This window comes from Meriones unguiculatus, chromosome 2 (genome assembly GCF_030254825.1).
Source record: "Meriones unguiculatus strain TT.TT164.6M chromosome 2, Bangor_MerUng_6.1, whole genome shotgun sequence".
NCBI classification, from domain to species: Eukaryota; Metazoa; Chordata; class Mammalia; order Rodentia; family Muridae; genus Meriones; species Meriones unguiculatus.
In genome coordinates, this window is record NC_083350.1 from 31,718,026 (window position 1) to 31,743,777 (window position 25,752).

A 25,752-nucleotide genomic window follows, 5' to 3' on the forward strand; every position below is an offset into this window, starting at 1 on the left:
TGCATGCTAATTAACTCAACAAGTTCATACCCAATACAGTATGGCATATGAAAGAGAGCTTAGGCCTGAGATCCTTACATACGGATTGAGGAATAGGCTGAATGAAAAACAGAAGTGACCCAGACAAATCCCTGAATAGGAACCAAATAGATACTGACAAACAAATAAAGCGAAGTTACTGAGCATTTGCTGGACAGCAGTGCCAAGTTCTGTCTATTTAGTATCTCAATTAATCCACCATAAAAGCTCTGTCAGGGAAATAAAATCAGTATTCCCCCACTTAAGAGATAAAAGAACTGAGACACTGGAGAACTGACTTAAAGCATAAACATCTAATAAATGATGGAATGTGCCAGGATCCAAATCCAGGAAGCCATTTCTGAGTTTACATGCTAAACCATATTATAGCAACCCAAGCCTCAAGCTTTTAACTACACTTGTATGCTAGATGCAGCAATCAGCCCTCACAATGTTTGTTAGAATGTAAATCCTTCAGTGAACGAACTTATCTTAGTCATTTCCGTATCCTTAGCATAGACAATTACATGCAAGGCAATAGATGCTTAATAAGACGTATGTGGCTGGGGACACAGCTTAGTCATTAAAGTGCTTATGTTGCAAGGAGAAGGACCCGAGTTTGATCCCAAAACCCATGAAAATAAAAGTCCAGGCATGGTGGCAGATGCTTGGTGTGAGAGATCTCTGCAAACACCATGGCCAGCAAAGTGTCAATCAACGTAAGGCAAGAAGGAAATCTGGTTCAACACGATTGATTCAATAGCTAGTGTTGGTTCAAACTTCAAGAGTCTGACATGGGCAGTTTATTAATTATTAAATTACAGTATAATTTGGGGAAATTTTTCTTGATGTAACCCAACCCCATGTGCACAATGAGGCATAATTACATCAAAACTCTTCTCAAAGTACATGTCACTTCTTCCATGAAGATGGGGTATATAGATAGGCTACATGAGTTATCTTAAGGGCCTCAGGGAGGGTCTGGTGTGGTCTCAGTCACACAGATAAGGAAGGTGTCATCTGAGCTATCAGCCACATCTAGTCTTGGCTGTGGGTGCCCATACAGATAGCACAGAGGTCAAGTTCCAGGCCAATGAAAGACATTGCTCAATAAAAGGTGTATGGAACCTGAGGAACAACACTGGATGTTGTCCAGTGGCCTCCGCACACATGCACCAACACATAAAACGCGCACAGACACACACACCCTTCACTTAAAGATCATTTAAGTTATTTATAAACTTGTCTGTATAGGTTTGATGAAAGTGTTGCAGTGGTCTCCTTATTACCATCCCTTGCTTGTTTTACGCCCTGTTATCAACAATAAACCTTCGCACTCTACTACTGAGCTTAAACATTGGCAGCAGCTTCTAAAACTTCCATCCTTGTCTTCAACACTTCCGCCCTTATTTCTCAATGCTTGATCATAGAAACACTTCACACTGTGCTGGCCTCTGCCTGCTCTGCCCTCGCCTGTCCTTTTCCCCACAGCCCTAAACACACTGGTGTACATTTCTACAAGCTGAAACTCTCTCTTCCTTCACCCTATGGCATAAAATTCACCTATCTTTCAAAGTTCAACTTCTTCCAAAAAGCCTTGTCTCGTCACCCAAATTCAGGGGTCTGAGGTAGGTTTAGTTGCAGCCTGTGACCTGTTTGTTGCCTCATCCTCTCTCATCTTCATAAGTATGCTGCAGTGTCTTTTCATCTTTGGCCTTCTTCCCAGAAAGCAGGAAAGCCTTAGCTCACAGCAGACACAAAGTGAGCACAGACTGCTCCATTCGTGCATATAGATACACCTTACCCAAACAAAAATCATCTGAATATTTCAAAAGGTGAAAAAAAAATTAAGGTGAAGTTCACATAACCTAAAACTCATCATTTTAGTCATGTTATACAAACACCATCATTATAACTATCCACTTCCAAAGCATTCCCCTCACTCCAATATGACACCAAATATTCATCAGTTTCTTCCATTATTCCCTTCCCAAGCCCAGCAAACCACCAGTCTACATTCTGAGAGTACTGGTTTTTCTCATCTAGATTATTCATATAAAAGGAATAATATACCAGGTAGAGTTTTATGTATCTCTCTCTTTATGTAATATAGTCATCCATTTTAGGACAGGGCTGTGTGTCATTCCTTTTTGTGGCTGGATAATATTACAATGCACATTTATATTGTCTCTCATCCTAAACTGATGGACATGTGGGTTATCTCTATCCATTAAAAAATAATTTGGACTATTTTAAATAACGCTTCCATGAATATGTGTATACAAGATTTTCTTGGAGTGCCTGTTTTGAATCCACTGCTATCTTCGAAGAATAAGTTCAGATATCAGCAGCTTCATCCCATCCTATAGTCAAGATAATGTTTCTTTTAGCAAAATACTATAATTAAACATATATGCTCGTTAGTAAATTTAACTATTTTTCTACTCCAGAATATTTTAAAATCCCTTATAGCTTGCACTTATATCAGAGTCTGCACATTTTAAATTCTATGCTAATTAGCAGAATCTGATTTAAGCCCTTGAATGAGCCACTCATTTGAAGCATAAGCAGATCTAATTCCTGGGATCATTATCCCTCCGTGCTTTCATATGACTTGGTATTGAATCATGATGAGAGTATGTATAGGAAGCTGGCTATGTGCTTACCACCACACCACAGGCAACTGAGTTACATACTATTATCACATCACCAGTAATGAAGAGATCTCAGAGAGTTTGCCTTTTGCTCAAAGTCATAACACTTTAGGAATAGAGACTGAATCTCAGACTAGATTGTCCTATTTCATGCTGTAAATGACAAGGCCAGGAGCAGAGCAAGACCATCAAAATCTTGTCTTTCTATCCCACAACTGTGACCACATGTTTGCATAAATCAGTATTTAATCTTTAACATCAATGTCCAAAATGGAGAATACAAACTGTGGTCTCTCACAGACAGCATGCTCATGTGCAAGCCAAGGCTTCAAACTCTCCTGTGGAAAATAAGTCACTCCTATTTTTTTTTCCAGTTGAATCTATCATCCTCTATTAGAGTACAGAGCGGGATGTCCCACAGATGCAATGACTCACTCTGGTCCAATCTAGATAGCTCCACACTGATAGATGGCAGGAAACAGAAGGACAGACTGCTGTGTGGCAGGAAGCGCCAGCTGCTCTGCTGCCCCTCCTCACCCACTAACATGGGGTAGTCTATTAGCTAAGACAATTGAGACAGGTGAGGTAGAAACACACCTATCACTGTCCTCTGCTGTAGAAAATAGTAGGGCATGTGTTCGTCTATGTGTGTGTGTGACAGAGAACAGTTATCTAACGAGTTAGAAAAACACCCATGATACATATGGTCTTTTCCTACTTTTTCATGGAAGAATAGTATGAATTAGAAGAAGGTAGAATGTGGGGATAGCCTACTGTTTAGACGTCTTGAGTTTAGATTCTAAAAAATGGAATTCTGCTAACCTCTCAGGGAGTGGATTTGCTTTCTAGACAAACATAATGTCTGGGTGAGCCCATTGTTTTGTACATTGGCTCTTCCTGCTACGTGAAGGTAACTTCTAGACAGTAAAATTTTATCCTCCAGGTATAGCAAGATCTATATCATGAGGCAATTGGAATTCCCAGAGTTTACAATTTCTATTCGTTGTTAGGATTTAATTCCAAACACCATAAGTAGCTGCCTGAACACTCCATACAAATGCACTCTCTAGAACCCATTACATCCAGCAAGGCTTGCCTCCTCCTTCTTCCCCCAGGTCTATATTCTTTGCCTAATTGAAAAGAAAACAAGAAGAAAAGCTCAAGAAGAATAAGGAAGTAAACACAGGGCTCTAGTTTTTAACTTCTCATCAAGTTTAGAAAAGTGCACTGAAAGGGAAACACATCAAAACTTAACTGCTCAAGGATTTCTGGCAAGCCAAACACATCCATATAAAGCAGCACCTGCTTGAACCAAGCCCTCCGTGGACAGAATATAGATTCTGATAGAAAACTAAATCCCACCTAGCATTCTATGCGTGGAACAGCATTAGAATTAAACACATCATTTGGGGCCTGGACAACAGCAAAATGAATGGTTAACATCATGGACAAATGAAAAAGACCACATATAACCAGCAACAACAGAGAAACAGCATGAACTTCCCTATTGTCTTCAGACAACACTTCACCTTTACGTGATTTCAAGTATGGTACAGCAGTCTTCCCTCTGAGCACTGAAGAAAGAGCCTCTTTCTACCTCACACAAACAGAGCCGAAGATCTGGCCTAATGACAAGGAATTGAAAATTCACTTAAGCTAGAATTTAACATGATCACTTTGTCCGGTGAAGTTTTCCCCTTCACTCTTTCTGCTCTAAATGAATACATATCATTGGCAAAACCAGAGCCCCATTTAATAAAGGATAAACAAACTACAGGAGAAGGGAGAGTGGAAAGCTAATGAAAATAAATATACTTGCCTCTCCACAATCCACTTGTCTCTTCTTCTTTAATGGATTTGCAATGATAATCTATAATCAAGGTCCAAGTACAGACTTAATTAGGAGTCTTAAGTGACCTGAGGGAAGCCATATATTGCCCTCTCCTGGGTACCACTCTACTTAAGGCAAATGCTCTCAGCCAGGAAACCTCTTATTTCAGAGGAGAAAGGATTCCAACAGGCCCAGGGCACCAGCTTCCTGAACACTCCATACAAATGCTCTCTCTAGAACCCATTACAGCCAGCAAGGCTTTCCTCCTCCTGCTTCCCTCAGGTCAATATTCTTTGCCTAATTGAAAAGAAAAAAAATTAAGAAAGACTCAAGAAGAATAGCTGCTCACAAATATGCACAGGAACTAGGGACAGAGTGTCCTTTTGAAAGAAACCCAGAGGCAAAGTCTGAATGAATGACATACTTTTCATAAAGGGAGTAGCCAGGCTAAAAGCACAATGCTGTTGGAAAGTCTGCGACCTTTGCAAAGGATGTGACCTTGAGCTTGAATCTTCCTCTGACTCAAAGAATGTGTCCAGCTGTTGATCTCACAATTAGATCTTTACAGGAAGTTTGTAACTCTTTCCATCCAGCACAGGGATTCTATTTGGGAGTTGGGAATGAGAGATGGTATCTAAAAAGCATCATAACTTCCTAAACATATCAATAACTTTCTGGTGGAGTTAATTATATTTTGAACTCAAAAAAACAACTCTCAAATGCAAGATCTCTATTCAAATTCAGATTTGGATGGGAACTATCAACATTTCAGATTCAGTAATGATTATTACCCACAAAATCTTTCTCTGAGACATTAGACTATAATTGAGAGGTTTGGAGAGCTAACAGTTGGGTTGGTGGTGATGGTGTTGTGGTAAATGATAAACAATCCTGGGTGAGCCTGGAACTCACTGTGGAGCTGAAGATGACCTTCAAGTCCTGAGCCTCCTGACTCTACCTCTTGAATACTGGGATTACAGGCATGTATCACCCCGCCCCGTTTATATGTGATGACGAGGATTGAGCCCAGGTCTTTGTTAGTGCAAGGCAAGCCCTCTTTCGAACCCTAGCCCAGATATCTGTCCTTGATGGAAGGACCTTCTTCCTGGTTGGAAGAAGCTAAGAAATATGTCTTTGCCTATCATGGAGGGAGATCTTTTTGGCTTATAAAAGAAGTAATAAAATTCTATAATCAAATAAGTCAGTGAGACAAGGGTAGAAAACAATGTCTTCTTGGTCAAGAACACACTGGAGTTCTAACAACTTTATTTTCCCTGTGCTGTGTCTGTAGCATCAAGCAGCATCTGAATGAGCCTTCCCCAGAATTATGCTTTGCCTTCCCAAACCCTACCTCTGACACATTGCTGCAAGAAGTTTAACTTGGAAGGCCTTGACCTCCTTTCTTTGTCTCTCTGATTTAAGTGTGTCTACTTCCTTGGGGCTACCAAGCTCAATCCGACAGCCAGCCAGAGCCAAGTGGAACATCAGCCAACCCCCAAACAATGGGTCCCTTTCTCTGTCTGTCACATGAACAGTGTTGGGTTACAGCTATTGTTCCTCCAAGTAAGGAGGAAAGGAACGGCTACTCACAGACCAGCGATTCCTCATGAACCACTCCAGCCATCACCAAAATAAAAAATTAAGAAAAAAAAAGAACATGCTATTTAAATGGGACACTGTAACCCCAAACAAGAATTCTACTGCACCCCGAGACTGCTGACATCATCCTGCCTTGTTGAGAATACACATCCCCAGGCCCAGCACACCTTCCAAATAGGAATTCAGAGAACCATCGGTATCTGCAGGTTGTTCTCAAGCCACAGAAGCTTAAGAACATGGGCTGAACAGGTGTTCAAAGCAGTTGCAACCTCACCAATAACATTTCAGCGTCAGTGTCAGGGATGAACTAGAGGTAAGGTGGATACTGACTGACAGGGCTTCACACAGAATGCTGGGCCGAGGTTACAAACCTTAGTGCAGAAAGCAAAAGGCACAGAGATGAGGACACCAAAGAATATGGGAAAGGAGACAGGGATGCGTAAAACAGTAATGGCTATTCTCAAGATAATGGGAATTTTAGGGAAAGTGGTGTGGCAGGAAGAGCAGAAGGAGGGAGCTGGAGCAACCCACAGAGTCTTCTTAGAGCATCGGAAGGAGACAGACCAGGACAGCTTCCAATGGCAGAATGATGCAAAGAAAACCACTGCCACTATCACCACCACCACCACCAACAACAACACAAGCAAACAAGCATGCTAGGCTGAGGGTAGCTCAGAGGATGAATGACAGTCCTGCAGAACTCATACATTGGGTTTGCCTTCCAGTCATATACACACAAAAAATATAAACATTTTAGCTTAGTTTAGTTTGTGTCTAGGTTTGTATGGTTTCTCAGTGGGAATACATTTGCTTAACCCCTCAAAAATTTTTTACCAAGATTATCTTTAATATTTTGTTTTAAATATTAAAATACAAGCTTTTTTCCACAATCCCAAAGCTTAAAAGTCAACTACTCAAAGCCTTTCACTGCATAGAGCGATATTCATTCTAGGTCTGAATGTCTTCAGGCTGAGACAGAACCATCATGTGGCAAAATAATCTTTAAACAGGTCAAGAGTAAATCTGAATTCCGTCACGGATGACTCTAGAGAAAATGTAAGCCCTGGCCATCTCCTTCCTGTGAACTCCCTCAACGATGGATAGGTGCAAGCTTTCCAGTCATGCCTTCTGGTGAATGGGGAGGGAACTCTAAGCCAATTTTTATTTGAATCTCAGTAGGGTGCCCACATCTGGTCTCTATAACAAACTAAAAGCAGTAAAACGTGAAGAGTTCCTTTAAAAGGCGGGTAGTGAGGTGAAGGGCAGACGGAATCCAGTCCTGTGGCTCCATAAATAGCTTCCATAAAAGTGATTCTCCTTTGAAACGGTTCATCACTGCTCCCATCGCCACTTGTTCCCTGGACCTATTGTCCTGCCCGAGCTGTCCCATCTATGCAAATCCTCTCTTAACAGAACCTTCTGCACGAGAACACACCACTCTCTTCCTGGCCTGGACCCGGAACTACTCTCAGACCTGCCTAATTGACCCTGGACCTGACTACACCCAGCTTTTCCTGGTTGGGTGTATATGCAGGCATTTTTTAATCTAGATTTTTTTTTTAATGGTATTAGGTCTTTCTTGTAATGTTTGTTGTTACACACTGTACCCCTAATAAATATATGATGGAGAAACCAATAAAATTCATACCAATTAATTGTAAAAAACAAACAACAACAGCAACAAACAAAATAGTGTGTTGTCATCAATTCCTCATTCAAAGTTAAGTTTTTGTTTGTTTGTTTTTTTAAATCCAAACATGGTGGCACAATACTAGGAAGGCTAAGGCAAAAGACCACTGAGATTTTGTCTAGCCTGGGCTACATACTTAAACCTAGTCTCAGAACAAAACAATTACTTTTCAAATTTTATTTCTGAAGATTATCAGTGAGAAGTAGTAGTTTATTTTTCCCCCATTTTGGATGACGGATTTGTTTCCTGAATTTGAAACAGAGATGTTGTGATTCTATTTTGTTCCATAAAAAAAAAAAGACTTACATTAATGAATTTTGGTTTTATATTTATTTCTATCAGCTTTTTTTTTAATGCTGAGGTCATAGAACTCAGTGGAAAAATGCGTGCTTAGCATGTCCAAGACCATGAGTTCAAGCTGGGTGTGGTGGGGCATGCCTTTAATCCCAGCACTCAGGGAGGAAGAGGCAGGTGAATAGTGATTATTACATATATATACTATATATAATAATATATATAATATTATGTATAATAATATTATATAATATATAATATTATATAATAATATATAATATATATTATTACAGTGGTAGTTTGAGGCCAGCCTGGTCTACAAAGCAAATCCAGGACAGCCAAAGCTACACAGAGAAACAGGGAAACCCTGTCTCAGAGAAGTAAAGAAAAAAAAAAGACTATGAGTTCAATTTCCAGGACCTCTAAAACATCTTTTCATTTGTTTGAGACAAGCTCTCACTATGTAGCTCTGGCTGCCTTTGGAATTCTCTATACAGACCAGGATGGTCTCAAACTCACAGATCTGCTTGTCTCTGCTTCCAGAGTGATGGGATGAAAGATGTGTGTCACCACACCCATCTCCAAGATGTGTTTTCAAAAATTTGTTTTTATTAATTTTAAATCTAGAGTGTGTGAGGACAAGTAGTGGTACCTGGACCCAGCATGGGTGCTAGGAACCACATTAGGTCTGCTGCAAAAGCCATATGTGCTCTTTACCGCTGAGCTGTCGGTCGAGCTCCCCAAACGTCTTCAAAGAACAAACTGAGGGCTGAGGATGTCTTATGATTGGCAGAGTGCTTGCCTTCAAGCAGGAGCTCTTGGGCTTAATTACCAGCACTGCGTAAACCAGGCATGGTGGCACATGCCTACAGTTCTGGCACCTGGAAGGCAGAAGCAGAAGAATCCAAAGTTCAAAGTTGTCTTTGGCTGCCTAACATGTTTGAGGTCAGTCTGAGCTACGTGAGACTCTGTCTCAAAATAACGAAAGAAGAAACTATTTAGAAGAACTGTTAGAGACCCAGTATAGGAGCCGCCGCCTGCAGCTGTATTTTGGAGCTAGCCCATATTGACACAGCTCATCTGGGTTGGACTTGATATTAATAACATAGTGCTTGGTCACCCCTACAATGAGGCCTCCTTGCTCCAAAGATCTGATGGTTTTTACAGATGCTAATATCCTGTACGTGCACCTAGCAAGATGAGATGTTCCATACTGAAATTCTATTTCCCTTGTCTTACAAGGGGGATATGATTTACTGCTCTCTGAGTCGGAAATTGAGGTGGTTAGAATGCTTTACATAGTTTCTTTATCTGGGAGAATAAATCATTAAAAACTAAATAGGAGAGAAATCAATAGACATTAATAGTGTTAACTACAGGATGCAGTGTTACAGCCACACTTCCAGACTGGCTCACGGCACGGCATTTATCATCAAAGAGCAGCTTTCTGGCCACTGGCAGTTGTGCACATGAAGTTCAATAAAATAAAACACCTCTGTATGGATATCGCGCTTTTCCATTCACAGCATGAGCAATCCCTTAAGCTGCCTAAATTAACCCTTCACACAAGATATGTTAAAAAGCAGTAAGAATTATTATAGTGAAAACTCAACTTCGCTGTTGAATGTGGATAAGAGATTAATAAAAAAAAATTAGGGTTTTCAGATTTGGGGAACGGATGAATGAGTAAGTGAGGCAGTTCAGATACACAGAAAGTCCAGGTAAAACATCAGATGTGTGTGTTAAGACAGAAAGAGACCATTTGGGGGAAAGAGTTGTAAAAAGTGAATCAATTGGACTCAATGAGTCTTACATCCATTCTTAAAATAAAATAAGTTCGAAGAGTAAATCCTGAGTCTACATCCTTGAGAGCAAAGGAGTACAGTCGACTGCTGTGTTCGCAATACAGCAGCCTCAGGTGCCTATGCTCACTCATGGACTCTGCCAGGCCCCCTTCTGTGGATGGACTTCCCCCATGCCTGTTTTATGTGGAATTGCCATGAGCCAATAGTTCAGCTTTGCTGCTGCAGCATTTGCTCCCATTCACATAATTCATTCTTAGAAAAAAAAAAAGCGAGTGGAAACAGGAAAAATAAAACTCTATTGGCAATTATAAGAAGTATTTTTTTCTCATTAAATTTCATGTGGGACAAAAGCGGAAGTTATTACGGATAACTTTGGCAGAGCTGTCAACAGAATCAGATGTTAATTGACCTTGAATGGGCTAATTTTCGCTTATTTGAGGAGGAAATGATCAAAGCCGATGATGCTTAAGAAAGGAACGTTAAAGAAAGAGAAGCATGTTGGATGCTGTGTCTGGACAGCAACGTAGAAGCTGAGGCTTTTTGGCCTTCTGTGGCCATCACCCCTCACATTACACAGCTCCAGCCTGTGTTTGAGACGTGCTTTCAGGAATGTATCCTTGTGGGAAAGTCAGAACGACAGGACCGAACCAGTTACTATACATGTGACAAAGTGCCTTATGCTCTGAAAGGCATGGGGCGATGTTGGCTATTTTGATTGATACTGGCACCTCCACAACAGCATCAGGACAATGTTATTCACAAGCAAAACCATCCGAAAGTATAATTGCATCTCTCTGTCATACGTAGCCCCTGCTGTGATGCTGAACATGTAGCATGAATTCAGAATTATGTGGTGCTTTGTAAGCCCACTTGGGAAAGTCTAAAATGTCTTCTTTCCTACGACTGTCTATTAACTCCATAGGTCCTGTCTAGACAAGCAGTAAATTCTTTACTGACTTCTCTACCACTCGTAGTAGATACATAGGGTATCATCAGCTACTGCTTATTCATTCATTCTTCTCCCAAGTTGGGGGAAAGGGCATTTATTTCATAACTTCTAATATTCCAGCCACTTGAGTAACGGACCCATCAACCTGCTGGGAATGCCATTCAGATAACAGTGTGACCAGTGCTGTCCGGAGGCAGTCCACAAAGAAGAATGGCAACTCACGTGACGCACACTGCTCCTGAGACAAATAGAAAGTTCAGAGGGAACTTCTGATTTGAGCTGTACCTTTGAATATAAGCAGATTGTGGGAAGCTACTTACACAGAAAAGAAGGCCACAGACATTTCCCACGGATAAGAACCATCTACACAGCGAGGCCCTGGAGAAAGGAAAGTGTGCTGTGTTTGGGGGGAACATAATGAGATCTTCAGGGACTGGAGGGCTGGGGATTAAGGATGCAGAGAACAGTACAGGTGGCCGAGCAAAGGTGATCTCATGCAGGATGGGGACGAGGCTGAGTGGGCTTTGTGAGAGGACCCAGTATTCCTCCAGCACTGACTTGAGAACTATGTTTTCAACAAGCCCCGAAAAGACGCCACCGAAGGGCTCCTAGTGGTCTGCTGAGGGGTTAAGCAAGGAGATCACATGATCAGATACGTGTTTTTAAAATCTCTCATTAGATCGGAGCAAAATTCTGAGGAAGGCAAACCCACCACTGTGAAACAAGCACGTGACACTGTTTGGCCTCAGAACCAACTGCGGGACTTGGTGGAGGTGCTCAACTTCACCCAAAACTTTCTGCCTCTGAACCAGGGAAGGGCCAAGGTTTACACACGCATGAACCATAAGAAACTGTTACTTGTTTAGGGGGAAAAAATGATTGAGTGTTAGTAATTTCTCATGGTAAAAAAATCTAATATTTTAAAAAGGTTTTTTTTTCTCCATGCTTTGTTGTGCCCCGAAGTCTGAAAGCAATTGATGAAATATGAGTGGACTTAATGCACCCTCCTTTTTATTTATCATTAGTTATCCTGAAAAGATGGAAGTTCTATCATTCATGCACCCCAAACAAATGTTAAAAATGGGAAGGGCGGGTCCAACACAGCTACCAGTGAAGTAAGGCAGCTAGTGTAAATGCTTTTAGGACCAGAAGGTACAGCCAACCTCTTTCTCTACCCCCACCCGTGCACCAAGCTCACATCATGAAACCGATATCAAAAAAGAGAAGCAGCCTGTCTGAGGTCACACTGAATACTTCATTGAAATGCTCAGTGTATGTGCTTGTGTGTGTGTGTTTAGTCAGGTGCTGAGATTTGAAAAGTGTTTGGGATTTGCTTTATACAGGGCTACTGTCACATGAAAGTTCTGGCATACTTAGAAAGAGAAAAATTGTAAAGCAACTACACATAGGAAATTTGAAAATAAAACCAAAGGAATTGACACAAAAACCCCACTGAAATATACTAGATGCTTCATAAAAGTTTGCCAAATGAATGATTGACCTACAAAAGGCACGATGCCAATGCAAAAGGTTTCTAAGGAAGTGCAGAGGTTATTTGCTTTCCACACCGTTTGGCATCCAATCATGAACCAGCTTTTCAGAGCCCCGCCCTCTCACATACACCTTTTCCACTGAAAGCACCAAGCAGAAACCAAAGAGCGCATATGAACTAAGCTGAGCTATGGTGGAGCAGTGGTGGAGCCTGAGGATGAGCTCAGTCTTCAAAGGCCAATAGAAGTGTTAACTAACTCTTGCTGATAACTAACGAAGGGGATAATCAAAGTAACACAACCCTTAAAGTAGCTCCATAACACAATAATGGCTCCTCTTTGTGGGGCTTGTTCGGGCTACCCACGCATTAACAGTTTTGGGTCTAGAGTAAGCACCATTATTCCGCCCTGATTTTATAGACATACATATATATGTTACACCACGCAAACCACACCATTGCAAAGTAGAAGAGCGGAACACTGAACCCAGATCACAAGACCCTAGGAGTTTACCAAAGGAATTCTTTGGCCTTGTAAACAAAACAAGAGTACCATGCAAACTGACTCCCTGGAGCATGCCAGTCAGGCTGATGGCATTTCTGGATGATGTCATGTGGCCTGGTCTTTTTACCCGTAAGGAATGAAGGATTTTTATTTGAGAAAACCGTGTACAAAGTAAGACCTGGCATAAAGGATTACGGATGCCATTCTCTGCCTTGGCACAGCATGGCTATTATTACCCAAAAGCAGAAATAATGCCTCATTCAGGCCAATAAAATTCCAGGCTTTCACTGTCCCTTTAAAATTGCGGGGGTTCGTGTGAGGTTATGTGTGAAAGCAGTAGCAAATAGGGTCTCCCATATTTTTTTTTTATTCAGTAGGGTCATTCAGGAAAATACTTCCAGAAGAAAAAAACAATAAAATAAGAGGCAAAATGTTTTTCTAAACCAAGTGCTAAAGTCCCAGAGTGCAAAGATTTAAAAGAAAAATTCCCACAGAAATCCATTTTCCTTAAATAAGTAAGTGTGGCGTTTAGAACCGTCCCTTTCAGCATTCCCCAAGGACCCCTATGGTTTGTTAACCTGTCTGTAACCCCAGCACCTCTAAAGGCAGGAAGACAGGCACCCCCAGCTGGCAAGCACAAACTGAATATCAAGTACTACAGAAAGAAAAGTTTAGGAAACAAGTCAAGATCCCAGAGTAGTCCTAAACAAACCTCAGAGGAAGACCAGGCCCAAGCTGTAGGCTGTTCCCCCAAATCTCCCTGCACCCGCCAGTGCCACAACCTACGTGGAACAAGCACGGGCAAAGCAACACAGAGGAGGAAAATAAACAAAATAACGGGCATCATGGAGAGATCTTTCCCGAAATTCCCTTCACAGTCCCAGATAACAAAAACAAACACAAACAAGGACAATAAAGCCCCTGGAAGCAAACTACCGGTACAACCCATCCTTGTTCTGCCTCCATTGCCAGGAGGTATCCTGGCCAAAGGTGTCTCTGGTCCCAAAGAGACCCCCGAAGCCACCAAGGCCAAAGGCTTTCAGAGTTGAGTTTGCTTAACTCTTACCCGGTCCTGAGATGCTTGCGGTTGGCAGTGCAACCTGTTTTCCCTTGGTCTTCAACCACTCCAGCCGAGATTCAAAATCTGTTCCCGACAGCCGCTGCTGACCTCCAAGCAGAATCCCGGGAGGAAACGACTTTGCGGGTCTTGTTTAAGCTCTGGAGACGGGGACGCGGTGAAGAAAGCGAGTCCTGGAGCTCCAGTTTCGCACGGGGACGAGTCCCGCTGCAAACTTGAACAAGCTTTTCCCTGTCTGGCTAGAGATGCTGGAGGAGGAAGGCAGTAACCCGAGCCGGGCTGGGATGCAAGCAGTTGCCGCCACAGCAGCTGCTGCCTCGGGGACAGTGGCCGCTGGTGGGGGGTGGGAGGGGTAGGGTGGGGTCTCTCGCTTGTGGTCCCTCCAAATCTGAAGGTTCCTTCTGGCTGTACTCATGGGACCTCTTTCAGGGACCGAGCGATGAAGTTGGCAAACTTGAGAGAAGTGATAGCGGAGTGCTGTGCTCCACCCCGTGCCGGTGCTAACCTCTCATCAAAGTGCCCTTGGAGAGGGGTCTCGGTCCTCTCCAAGGATTTGAGGCACAGGGACAGTGTTCACCAAGCGGACAGGACAGCGTGTCCCCGTGTGAGAGAAAGCAAAAGTGGGACCGAGCAGGGCTGAGGACCAGGCAGGGCCACCATCAGTCGAACCGCAGTTAAGTGACGGGGAAGGTGGGGAGGGAGAAGGGAGGCGATTGGAGGGGGACCCGCCAGCCTCTTGGGACGGGCGGAGAGACAGCTCCCCCGCCGCCAAACTCCCCGCAGACCTCTGCCAACCCCCGCGCGGTGATTTCTTGGAGAATAGCTCCCTCTGCCGACCGCCCAGGACGCTGGGGAGACCGGGACATAGACTCGAGCATGCCGCCTCCTCTGCCCACTTTCCCCCGCCAGTCTGAACAATTTCATCATCCCAACAACCCGGGAAAATACAAACCTTTCTAGCTCTCAGGTAATAGATTTTCCTTTTCTTTTCTTCTTCCTTCCTTTCCTTTTTCTTTTCCTTTCTTTCTCTCTCTTTTTTCTTCCTTCTTTCTTTCTTTTATTTTTTTTTCTTCACTTTACATCCCAATAGTAGCCCCTTCCCTCCTCTCCCCCAGTCCCACCCTCCTGCTTCCTTCCCTCATCTCTATAATTCCCCTTCCTTCCCCCTCAGAAAAGGAGATCTCCCCACCTACCCTCCCATCCCAGAACATCAGATCATATCAGGACTGAGCACATCCTCACCATGGTGGCCTGGCAAGGCAGCCCCACCAAGGGCAAGTGATTGAAAAGCACGCAACGGAGTCCTTGTCAGTGACAGCCCCCACTCCCCTTTATTAGGTGACCCAAATGAAGGCCCAGGTGTCCATCGTGTATACATATGTGTAGGGGGGCCCCGGTCCTTGGTTTGTGTTTCAGTCTCTGCAAGCCCTCCTGGACCCAGGTAAGTTGGCTCTGATGTTAGCGTCTATCCTTCTTCCCACTCTTCCACAAGGCTCCCTGTGCTCCCCACCCCACCCCCAATGTGTGGCTGTGAGTCTCAGCATCTGTTTCCACGCATTGCTGGATGGGGCCTCTCAGAGGACAGCTATGCTAGGCTCTGGTCTGCAAACATAGAAGAGTGTTGTTAATAGTGTCAGGAGTTGTCTTTTTCCCATGGTGTGGCCAGGGATTGGTTGGACATTACCTCAATCTCTGCTGTTTATTCCTGCACACTTGTAAGCTGGGTAAATTTTGGTCGAAGTTTTTGTGGGTGGGTCGGTGTTTCCCTCCCTCTACTAGGAGTCCTGTGTGGTTAGAGGGTGGCTCCTTCAGCCTCCATATACCCCGCTAGTAGGGGTCCCCTCTAGAGTCACCTGCATATTCTCCCAAGAAGTCTTTCCTGTCCTAAGTCTCCAGCCTGTCTCAGAGGTTCCTGTGTCTCTCTGCATGTCCTTCGTCCCCTCTCCCCTCCTCCCTTCCCACATCAGATCCCCACCCTCATTTCCATAAGCACTCCCTCTCCTATCTTTTCCCTCTCTTCTAGGACATCCTCTGTCTATTCCATTTCCCCTTCTCAGTGAGATTCAGGCATCCTCCCTTGGGCCCTCTTTGTTACTTAGCTTCTTTGGGTTTGGGGATTGTAGCATGGTTATCCTGTACTTTATGACTAATATACACTTATAAGTGAGTACATACCATGTGTGTCTTTCTGGGTCTGGGTTACCTCACTCAGGATGATCTTTTCTAGTTCAATCCATTTGTCTGCAAATTGCATGATTTCCTTATTTTTAAAAGCTAGGTAGCATTCCATTGTGTAAATGTACACAGTTTCTTTATTCATTCTTCAGCTGAGAAACATCTGGGTTGTTTCCAGTTTCTGGCTATTATAAATAAAGTTGCTATGAACATAGTTGAGCAAATGTCCTTGTTGTATGGTGGAGCTTCTTTCAGTATATGCCCAGGAGCGTTATAGCTGGATCTTGAGGTAAAGCTATTCCCAATTGCCTAAGAAACTGTCAGATTGATTTCCAAAGTGGTGATACAAGTTTGCACTCCCACCAGCAATGAAGAAATGTTCCCCTTTTGCCACATCCTCTCCAGCATGTGTTGTCACTTGAGTTTTTTATTTTAGCCCTTCTAACAGGTATAAGGCAGAATCTCAGAGTCATTTTGGTTTGCATTTATTTCCCTGATGACTAAAAACAGTGAGCATATCTTTAAGTGCTTCTCCACTATTCGAGATTCTTCTGTTGAAAATTCTCTGTTTAGCTCTGTACTCCATTTTTTAATTGGATTATTTGGCTTGTTGGTGCTTAATTTCTTGAGTTCTTTATGTATTTTAGATATTAGCCCTCTGTCAGATATAGGGCTGGTGAAGATCTTTTTTCAGTCTGTAGGCTGTCGTTTTATTCTGATGACAGTGTTCTTTGCCTTACAGAAGCTTTTCAGTTTCAACATTTATTCATTGTTTATCTTAGATCCTGAGCTGTGGGTGTTCTGTTCAGGAAGCTGTCTCCTATGCCGATGAGCTCAAGGCTCTTCCCCACTCTCTTTTAATAGATTTAGTGTACCATTTTTCCATTCTTTGATTTTGGCTGCTTTATCAAAACTCAAGTATCCATAGACATGTGGGGTTTTTTTCCTGGATCTTCAGTTCGATTTCATTGATCCATGCTAACATGAAAGAGGAAAATTTCCAGGGTCCCCACTCCTAGACAAAAAGTTATAGGCAACTAAGATATGCTAAGACCAGAAAAAAGCAATCTTTGCCGGGACGAGTCCCCAAATGGTTATCTAATACAAACTTGTCAGCCCTGGAATCATATGCATACAAGTAGTACTAAACATACTGAGAAAAGTTATACCTACATATTTTGCATGTGTGTATATATACAATTACATATAACAAACTATGTATTCTTTCACATATATATATATATATATATATATATATATATATATATATGAAGGAAGGCCATGAATTTATGAAGGAGCAAAGGAAGACATGGAAGTTGTTAGAGGGAGGAAAGGGAAGGTGAAAATGATGTAACTATATTTCAATTTCAAAAAATAAATGAAAATTTGAAAAAAAATAGGAAAGAGAATCGGACAGCTTATATTTGGAAACATGGCACAAGATTAACATGGTTTTCCCTGATTCAGTCCTAACAATAGGAAGAAGTATACATTTTCATTTATGTCTCACAGACAGAAAAATGAAGGCTCAGGGAGAGCAACAGACTTAGCTGTGATTACAAAGCTGATGACAAGAAGAAACATGACCCACCCTGGGCCCAACTTTAAAATTTACTCTCTTCTCATACCCACCAAGGTTCTTCAAACTTCACCCATGGGTGCCATTTAAAGACTCTTCTTCAGAAGCATTTTAAATCTGCTCTGCAGAGTTTGGATTTTCTTAGACTCTTTACTCAGGAACTATAGAAGCTCTTAGGTCAACACAGGCTGACTCTTCTCCCCTAAGCCCAAACTCAGGCAGCATTAGGAAAGGTTGCAGCTTTAATAGATGGCAAGAATTTAAAGTGGGGCGATTGGCCTGTGAGGGTCCCTGTAGCCACTTCATATTAGTCTCTTCCTTCTTGCTCAAGATTTCCTGCTCATTCCTTTCTTAAAGGTGATGCTTGTTGTGGTTTTTTTTTTTTTCTTTTGTTTTTAGAGGTATTGGAAGAGAAACAGAAAGGATAAGACAGTACATGAGAAAATCACATCTGTAACACTGGGCCTGGTTCTATGAATTAAAGGAGTTTTCTGTCTCCATCATGGCAGCATGCCTCCACAGCGGTGAGTGAATCCTGGTGTTCTTATAAAAAAGGGCAAATGGGATTCCACATGAATGTGGCCATTTCCTCCAGCTCAGTGCTTAAAAAAAAAAAAAAAAAAAGATGAATGTGATCCATGGCATGAAGTACATTTATCATCATAACCAGATTTGCAATTTTGCATGTATATAATTAGAGCCAATTTCATGAAACAATACTTACTCTGTCATAATGTTCTGTGCTGTTTCTCTGTTTCTCTCCACCAATGATTCTTGAATTTTAATCTGCTTATTAATCAACTAGCAACTTTGTTAAATACGTGATTCCAATTCCATATCTAGGGAGGGGCCTGCAAATATCAAACTCCTAGATAGATGCCCCTGTTCCTAGAACTGCATAGCAAGTAGCAAAGATCCAGTTTCTTTCCATGCTCAATCACTTTGGTGAGTTTTGAGTTATCTGGACTGGCGGCTGGTGTGTATCTCGGTGTGATACCACGTGTCAGGTATCTGTGAACAGACAGCATGCCTATTACTTCCCCAATAGCAGCAACATGGTTGGAGGTAGTTAAGAAAAAATGGATTCTGTCTCTCATAAACCAAGAGGGGGGAAAAAAAACAAGAAAGACAGAGGGAAGGGAAGAGATCTTTTTGACACTGATGTTCTTGATAATAGTGTTTGACACAACAGCTCTATTACATTTTGGACTAAATAAGCCTAAGAACTCTGCATAATGAGGGCACTCATGTGAAAAGCATATAGAAGATGGTTGATGGTGTCAGTGACAATGATGTGTGTAACAGCAAAAGAAAAAACGTTTCTGTGGCGTCACCTCCCTTAGTCTGCAGTAGGAATGCTTTCTGTGTCAGTCAGAGCCGTTTCTCCGAATAGAGGCCAGCTCTGTCCGACTGAGTAAAACCAAAACCAAGGGGGATGACTGAAGGATTCCAGAGAAGTGGGCAGCTGTGGGATAAAGGTTGAAAATGAGCAAGGATGCCACTAGAGGACTAGAAAGAACCATCGAACCATGGTCTTGGAACAGAAAAGGTCTAAGCAGTCTGTGCTGGTTGACATTAATGAACTTGAACCATTTCTTTCCTCGGTCCTCACTTCAAGCTTTCAAGAAAGTCACAGGAGAGACAATTTATCTGGCTGAACTTAAGTTTCGCATTGGATTTTGAATGTCCTGGGAGAACAAAAATAATTTGGTCCTTCAAACTTCCATAGCGCTGGAGATGCCTGTATTAGGTTCCTTCAAGAGCACAGACAAGTAGGGAGATGAAATGCTCCCAAAGAAAACAAGAGTGCCCTTGAGAAGAGGAAATGAATGCTGAGCCATCTGTACATTATGCAGAAGAAAGCACTGACCTTTGACTGCTGGGCTGTGAATCAGCTAGGGCACTGGCTCTCAGTATAGATACAGAAGGATGATGAATTGGACTTTCTAGTTCTTTGGGAACTCCAGCTGCCATCTCAGAGCCAAGGAGAGTGAGTGGCCTTTGTGCTAAAGCTTAGCTCCAAACTTACCCCTTTCAGAACATAATAAAATGCAGGAGAAAACCAGCTCTCAGTGCCAGCAAGCCCTGCTACCACCCTATCCCAACCCTATCTCTCTGCTCCTATAGGGAAAAACTAAGGAGCTCCAATAGAGTTGTTAGAATTCCAATTATGTGGAATTTGTCAGCCATCTTAAGACTTTTCCTTCCCCAAGATGAGAAAGAAGGGGATTATTTCTTCTTTCCTTATGACAGATAACATTGAAGAAAGGAAGAGAAGCCATGCCAGAGAGGAGGAATACAAGAATGAGGTACACACTAGCACTAGCATTGTCACCCATAGACCCATGTAGAGCAGCAGATCACCCCTCCACACATCTGGACAGGAGGGAAGCTGCTGGGAAGAGCCAGTGTGAGGTTTCTAATTCCACCATTTGTGTTTCCTTAGAGCCAAATATATACCATTGGAGGTATCAGAGTCAAAGAAATCTTGCTGCCTCTCTATCTATGAGAGTTTCCTGCTTAAAGAGGCTCAGGGACACCTAAAAAGATGGGGGAGAGGGTGGTATGGAAGTGGTGTGCAACTGGACCCTCATATGGCCTCCTGAAAAACTTACCCAGGCATTGTCCACGGATAGGACTCACCATCCAGCATAGACCGCAGCACCAGTGACCAAGCAAGAGAGTTCATCCTTTTTCACCCCCAGCAGAACCTTCCTCCAAGACAACACCATTCTGAAAGAAACTAGAAAGGTGGAATTCAATAGAAGGAAGATGAGAAAATGGAGAAGAATCTAAGAAGAAAAGATACACAGTTCATTATGGCAGGGCCACTGGTCAAACTTGGGCCAGGTGAGAGGAAACACGAAAACGGACAAGAGCAGAGATGCAAGCCGGGAACAGAGTCTCACTAGCCTTGAGGTTGGATCTTTCGATGATGTTTGTGTATTTAGTGAGTGAGTGAGTGAGTGAGTTAGTTAGTTAGTTAGTTGGTCAGTTAATTTGTTAGTTACTTTAGTTATGTATTTGTGTGTACATGTGTTCACACACCCATGCCACACTTGCCACGTCGACCATGTCAATAGACAACTTGACAGAGTCAGTTGTCCTACTGCTTGGGTCCCAGCACTTTCACCATCTCCCTGGCCCTAACTTTCTCAACCCTGAAAGTGTTCAAAATGCCTCAAAATACCATTCCCTTAATGTTAAGAAAGGACAAAAAAATAAAAACAATTCCACATCAAAATGTGCCTGCAAGCAACTGCAAGAAATAAAGGACTTGATGGAAGCATTCCACTGAGTTCAGACCCTCCAAGAAACTGAAGTCTGTAGCTAACTGTACCTAACAAATACAAGCGACTTTGAGAGGTGCAAATGGAAAGGAATTGACGTAAAGGCTCCTGGGCATGGAGAGTAACACCAGTAAGGCTGGAGACTGGGTTAGGAAGATCAGAAATACATCGAGGTTTTGTAGCAGAGAGGAAATCCATCCTGGAATTGGCCTGGGGAAAGCCTGATCCCTAATGAAATGGCAAGTGCTGGAGTTCTTTTCGTCAGTATTTACAGGCCTGGACACTGAACCTAAGGAAACCATAATCTTCACTGAGCTGACAAGAATTCTCCATTCCCCAAGTTCTGAATTCAAAGTCTGTGGTAGATGCGCCCGGTTGGTTCAGCCTGACATATCTCCAAAACCACAGGGCAAAGCAAGTGTCTGTCCTCTGTAGAGGAATTTTAATTCAGAACATTTCTGCTCTGGCAAGAAATCACACCCAAAGACCTTGTATGTCTGTGTGATTCAGATGGAATACAAAGATACCTTTAACACCAGAAGACAGAGAGAAGCAGGTCACTGGTTCAGGGCCAGCCTTGTATAAAGCAAGTTTCAGGTAAAGAAAACTTTTGGTCTAGGTGTAGTGGTACACACCTTTAATCCCAGCACCAAGGAGACAATGCCATGCAGATCTCTGAGTTCTAGTCTGTGCTGTTCAGACAGTTCTGTTGAGTCAATGAGTTGAGAGGCTGTGTAGTAGAGCCGAGTTTGTGGCAGTTCAGTTGGTGGAATTCAGAGGCAGGTTTTACTGAGAGAGTTTTATGGAGACAGGCTAAAGAGAGAACAAGCTACACGCACGTAAAGATAGAACATGCCACAGAATGAGAAGGAGCCAGAAGATTAGAACAGATTGCTAGAGTTAAAGTCCAGCCAGAGCAATTCAGTCAGAGGCCAAGAGAAAATCCAGTTTGAATCAAGTCAGCTTGGAGAGGAGCTTGAGCCAGAACTGTCAAGTTGAACCAGCCAGCCAAAGTTCAGAAAGAACAAGAAAGGGTGAGCTTATTCAGCAGTAAGTCTCAGAGACTGAAAACATTCTAGGCCTATATTAGATTGTACAGAGGCAAAAAGCTTCCAGGACTAAACCTAGGTTAGCAGACAGAGGCTGTAAGCCTTAGAGACAATTAAATCAGGTGAATAAAAATTACTTTTACAGTACTGTGTTTTCTTTTGTAGAAGGAGGGTCTTCCCCTCAAGTCTCATAAAGAAGGTTGCTGTCAGCTACACAGTGCTTTGTGCAGAACAATGAAAATGCATGTCTCTGTTGGCAAAAATAGTAGTCATCTTTCTTTTTTGCAAGTTGTTACAGGTCACTGCCTAGGCTCAAAGGACAATGCATACCTAGATTATGGCTTCATGTCCCTCTCTGCTGTTAAAGTTACTTTTATAAAACTGTTTGTTTCTCTCTTAACAAATAATTGATACTCTTTTCTGTTTGCTTAATAATAACTGAGCAGTTATTACTCTATAACTTAACCTTCTAAGCTAATCTGGTTTCCTCCAAGAGTACATCCCAGAGATACTTGCACTTTGTAGCTTTTCTGATCAAGCTCCTTCTCCTGATGTCTCTTGGACCTTTCCTGAGGCTGCTCTCTCCTCCTCCCCTGATTGGCAGGAAGTCTAGCCCTGTGTTCTCCCCTGCTGAGTAAATGACTGTATTGGCGTATCAGAGGACAATTGAGGAACAGTGTTAACATTGAGATAGGAGGTTCTCAGAACAAGGACTGCAACTAGATATGGGGGTAGGGCAGGTTACAGAAATCAGTGTGTGAATTATACAATAACCTATGCCTGCACAGTGCAAACTTATGCCCAAACAGTATATTCAGTGGCCCTGCTTACATGGTGATCACTGTTTTTTTCCAAGTACAAATAAATGAGAGATAACAGCTGAGATAACAAGTAGGTCATAGAGGAATACCTCAGGCTCTGAACGAAATACGATAGACATATGATGAGCATGCAGCTTGATGAAGACCAGTAGATAAATGCTATTATAAAGCCAGAACAAGGAGCCTGGCGTGGGAACACATGCTTGTAATCCCAGCAATTAGAAGGTGGAGGGGGTCGTAAGCCTGGGGCCAGCTTGGGCTATCTGAAAGGGGGAAATTAGGCACAAAAATTGAGTTTTCACATGTAAAACTGACCCGTCATCACAAAGTAGGCCTGCCCACGAATCATAGATGGAGTTTGGCTTCCAGTGAATGACTGCATCTGTGGTGCCAACAGAGTATGGGCATATCTACACAGAAGTACTAGAACATTCTGAGTGCGCCAGAGATGGAAGCAATTCTAGACATCCTCGTGAGATATTCATTGGTGCTCCTAATGGATGCATAGCCTGGTAAAGGGAAGCATTCCAGATGAAAGGCCATCTGTGGTCTGTTTTCTATGTAGAAATGGTGTCTTGGTTTGGTCCTGAAGAGAACTAGCATGTCCGCTCATTCCCAAGACCTCTCTGGTTTCCTCTCCTGCTTTCTTCTTGTTCTCTGCTTTCAATACTGTGATTTCTGGGCTTTTGTTCAAATACATCAGGCTCATTCCCTCTTTTGAGCCCTTGCTGTTCTCTGCCTGGACCATGAATCCTGCTACCTGACTTCTTCCATGTCCTATTTATTGTGCTGGGTTTCTGTTACTGTGGAAAGGAACCTGAAATAGATCAGCACAGGGGTTTATTTTGGCCTGTGCTTTCTGGGGTTTGGGTCCATGGTCACTGGCACTGCTGCGTCTAGGCTTATAACAATGCAGAACATAGTGGCAATGCACGTAGAGTTGAGTTGCTAGCTTTGAGGCAGAGGGAAGCAGAGAAAGATTGCTTGCTTTGTTGACAACTCCCTCCTTACAAGCCTATCAAATTATCCAAGGGTTGATTCATTAAAAATGTAGAGCCCTCACCGTGGAATCACCTTTTAATGGTCCTTACCTATGAAGAAGGTGGCACTAGAGACCAAATCCTCATCATGGATCTTTGGGGAGTCATTTAAGATCCATGCCACAATACCCATTTTCTCAATGTTCCTTCCTATTTACAGCTAATTCTGCCTTTCCCAGAATAGTTTCATTCTCAACTCCATGACTTACTTTTTTCATGACTTCTTTCTTTCTTTCTTTCTTTCTTTCTTTCTTTCTCTCTCTCTCTTTCTTCTTCTTCTTGTTTTTCTTCTTCTTGTTTTTCTTCTTCTTCTTCTTCTTCTTCTTCTTCTTCTTCTTCTTCTTCTTCTTCTTCTTCTTCTGTTGTTGTTTCTGTATCCATTTTCACCTTCTGACATCCTACAAAATTTACATATTCATCATGCATATTGTTTGATCGATGTCTGGCCCTGGCTAGAACATTAGTTTCCCAAGAGTGAAGATCTGTGTCTACTTTGTTTACTGATACATCTTGGGCACCAGGAGATGCCCAAATGCATGATAATTCTCAGATACAAAGGACATAAAGCAAAGCTTTATGTCAGTGGAACATTTTATTTTCCATTTGCCAATTATCTATCTTGCTTTTAAGACCAGAGTCTTCACATGAATTTATTTAATTCACTTAATGCACAAACTACAAAGTTGGCCAAATCCAGCTCTCAGCAGAAGCAAGATTATCTCTTTGACTATAACTATTATCTCACTCCTGCTATAAAACCAAAGAAAGAAAAGAGGAGCTGCAGATAAAGAATTAATTAATCAACACTTGAACTTTTCCAGAAATCCAAGGAAATTTATATCAACTCTGTTATTTACCTAACATTATCCTCTGGGGTGTGAATATTATATCCTGGGAGCTACTGCCTTCTGTTGGCACATGTGTCCACACAGGTGTTAATGCTATCTATGGGCACCATGTGTCCACACAGGTGAAGATCAACTGCCCAGGAAAAATCTTCCTTGGCACTTACCACGTATTAATTCACTTTGGAGCCTTCTTACTCTGGAATTCTATTCACATTAAAAATGACAAAAAGCTACTTTGCCAAAAAGAAAAAAAAAAAGAAAAGAGCAAAAAGCAGTGCTTTGCAGCTTCCTTCATAATACCCTGAGACTAGGATTAGTTTTGTTGTGTGTTTGCTGGGGCAAACAAGAGGATTGGAGCATTGGCAAGGCTGCTCTGGTTGGCCAGCCCCAGGCAGTCCTCAAGCTGGCTGCCCTTCAGTGGAGAACCTCTGCTAGGTCAGATGATGTCAGAGGCCATTAATTCCTACCAACTGGTGGGCAGAATGGATCCTTTGTGACAAACATGGCTCAGAGCTTCAAATCATCACCAAAAAGGCTTACAAATATCTTTTCCTACAGAATAGAGAGTCCACTCTTAAGCCTTCAAGGTATACAAACAGTTGTGTCCTTAAAATTGAAAGGAAGGGCAGAGATATGTCACAGTGGTGAAACACTCGACTAATGTATATAAGGTCCTGAGTTTGATCCTCAGCACTGAAAAACACAAAACAAACAAACAAAAAACACTTAAAATAAATAAAAGCTTGGATGCCGTTTACTTTTTCTGTCAGATTTGTCTATTGACATTCCTCTGACTTCATAAATTCTTCTTGCTTTGCATATGGCAGAGGCTAAAAGCCTGTGAAGCATTTTCCCCACTTCTGGTACCCAAGCCAGCAAGGTTCTAACTGCACCATTAGGCTACATCAGAGAGATAAATTCACATGCCTTTTGAAAGTGGTCAGAGGGAGGGGAAGATTTCTTTCTCTGGCAGCACTAGAGGGAGTAGCCTAGGCCTCCGGGAGGTCTCTCTGCAATGGCTTCTGTCTCCTGCCCTTC

The 25,752-nt window shown here is 42.5% G+C and overlaps 1 protein-coding gene across 2 annotated transcripts in view; it reads right to left on the minus strand.

The window, feature by feature from the left end:
* The window catches only part of Megf10 (multiple EGF like domains 10), a 155,040-nt gene extending 140,440 nt beyond the window's left edge, over positions 1 to 14,600 (minus strand). The window contains exon 1 of one of the 2 annotated variants that reach the window (XM_021651567.2): positions 13,901 to 14,600. The gene's annotated coding sequence lies outside the window, so the exon portion shown is untranslated. Of the gene's footprint in view, positions 1 to 4,491; positions 4,752 to 13,900 lie in introns of those variants that run through there. The other variant, XM_060377242.1, reaches the window with a different exon arrangement.
* Between the last annotated feature and the right edge of the window lie 11,152 nt (positions 14,601 to 25,752).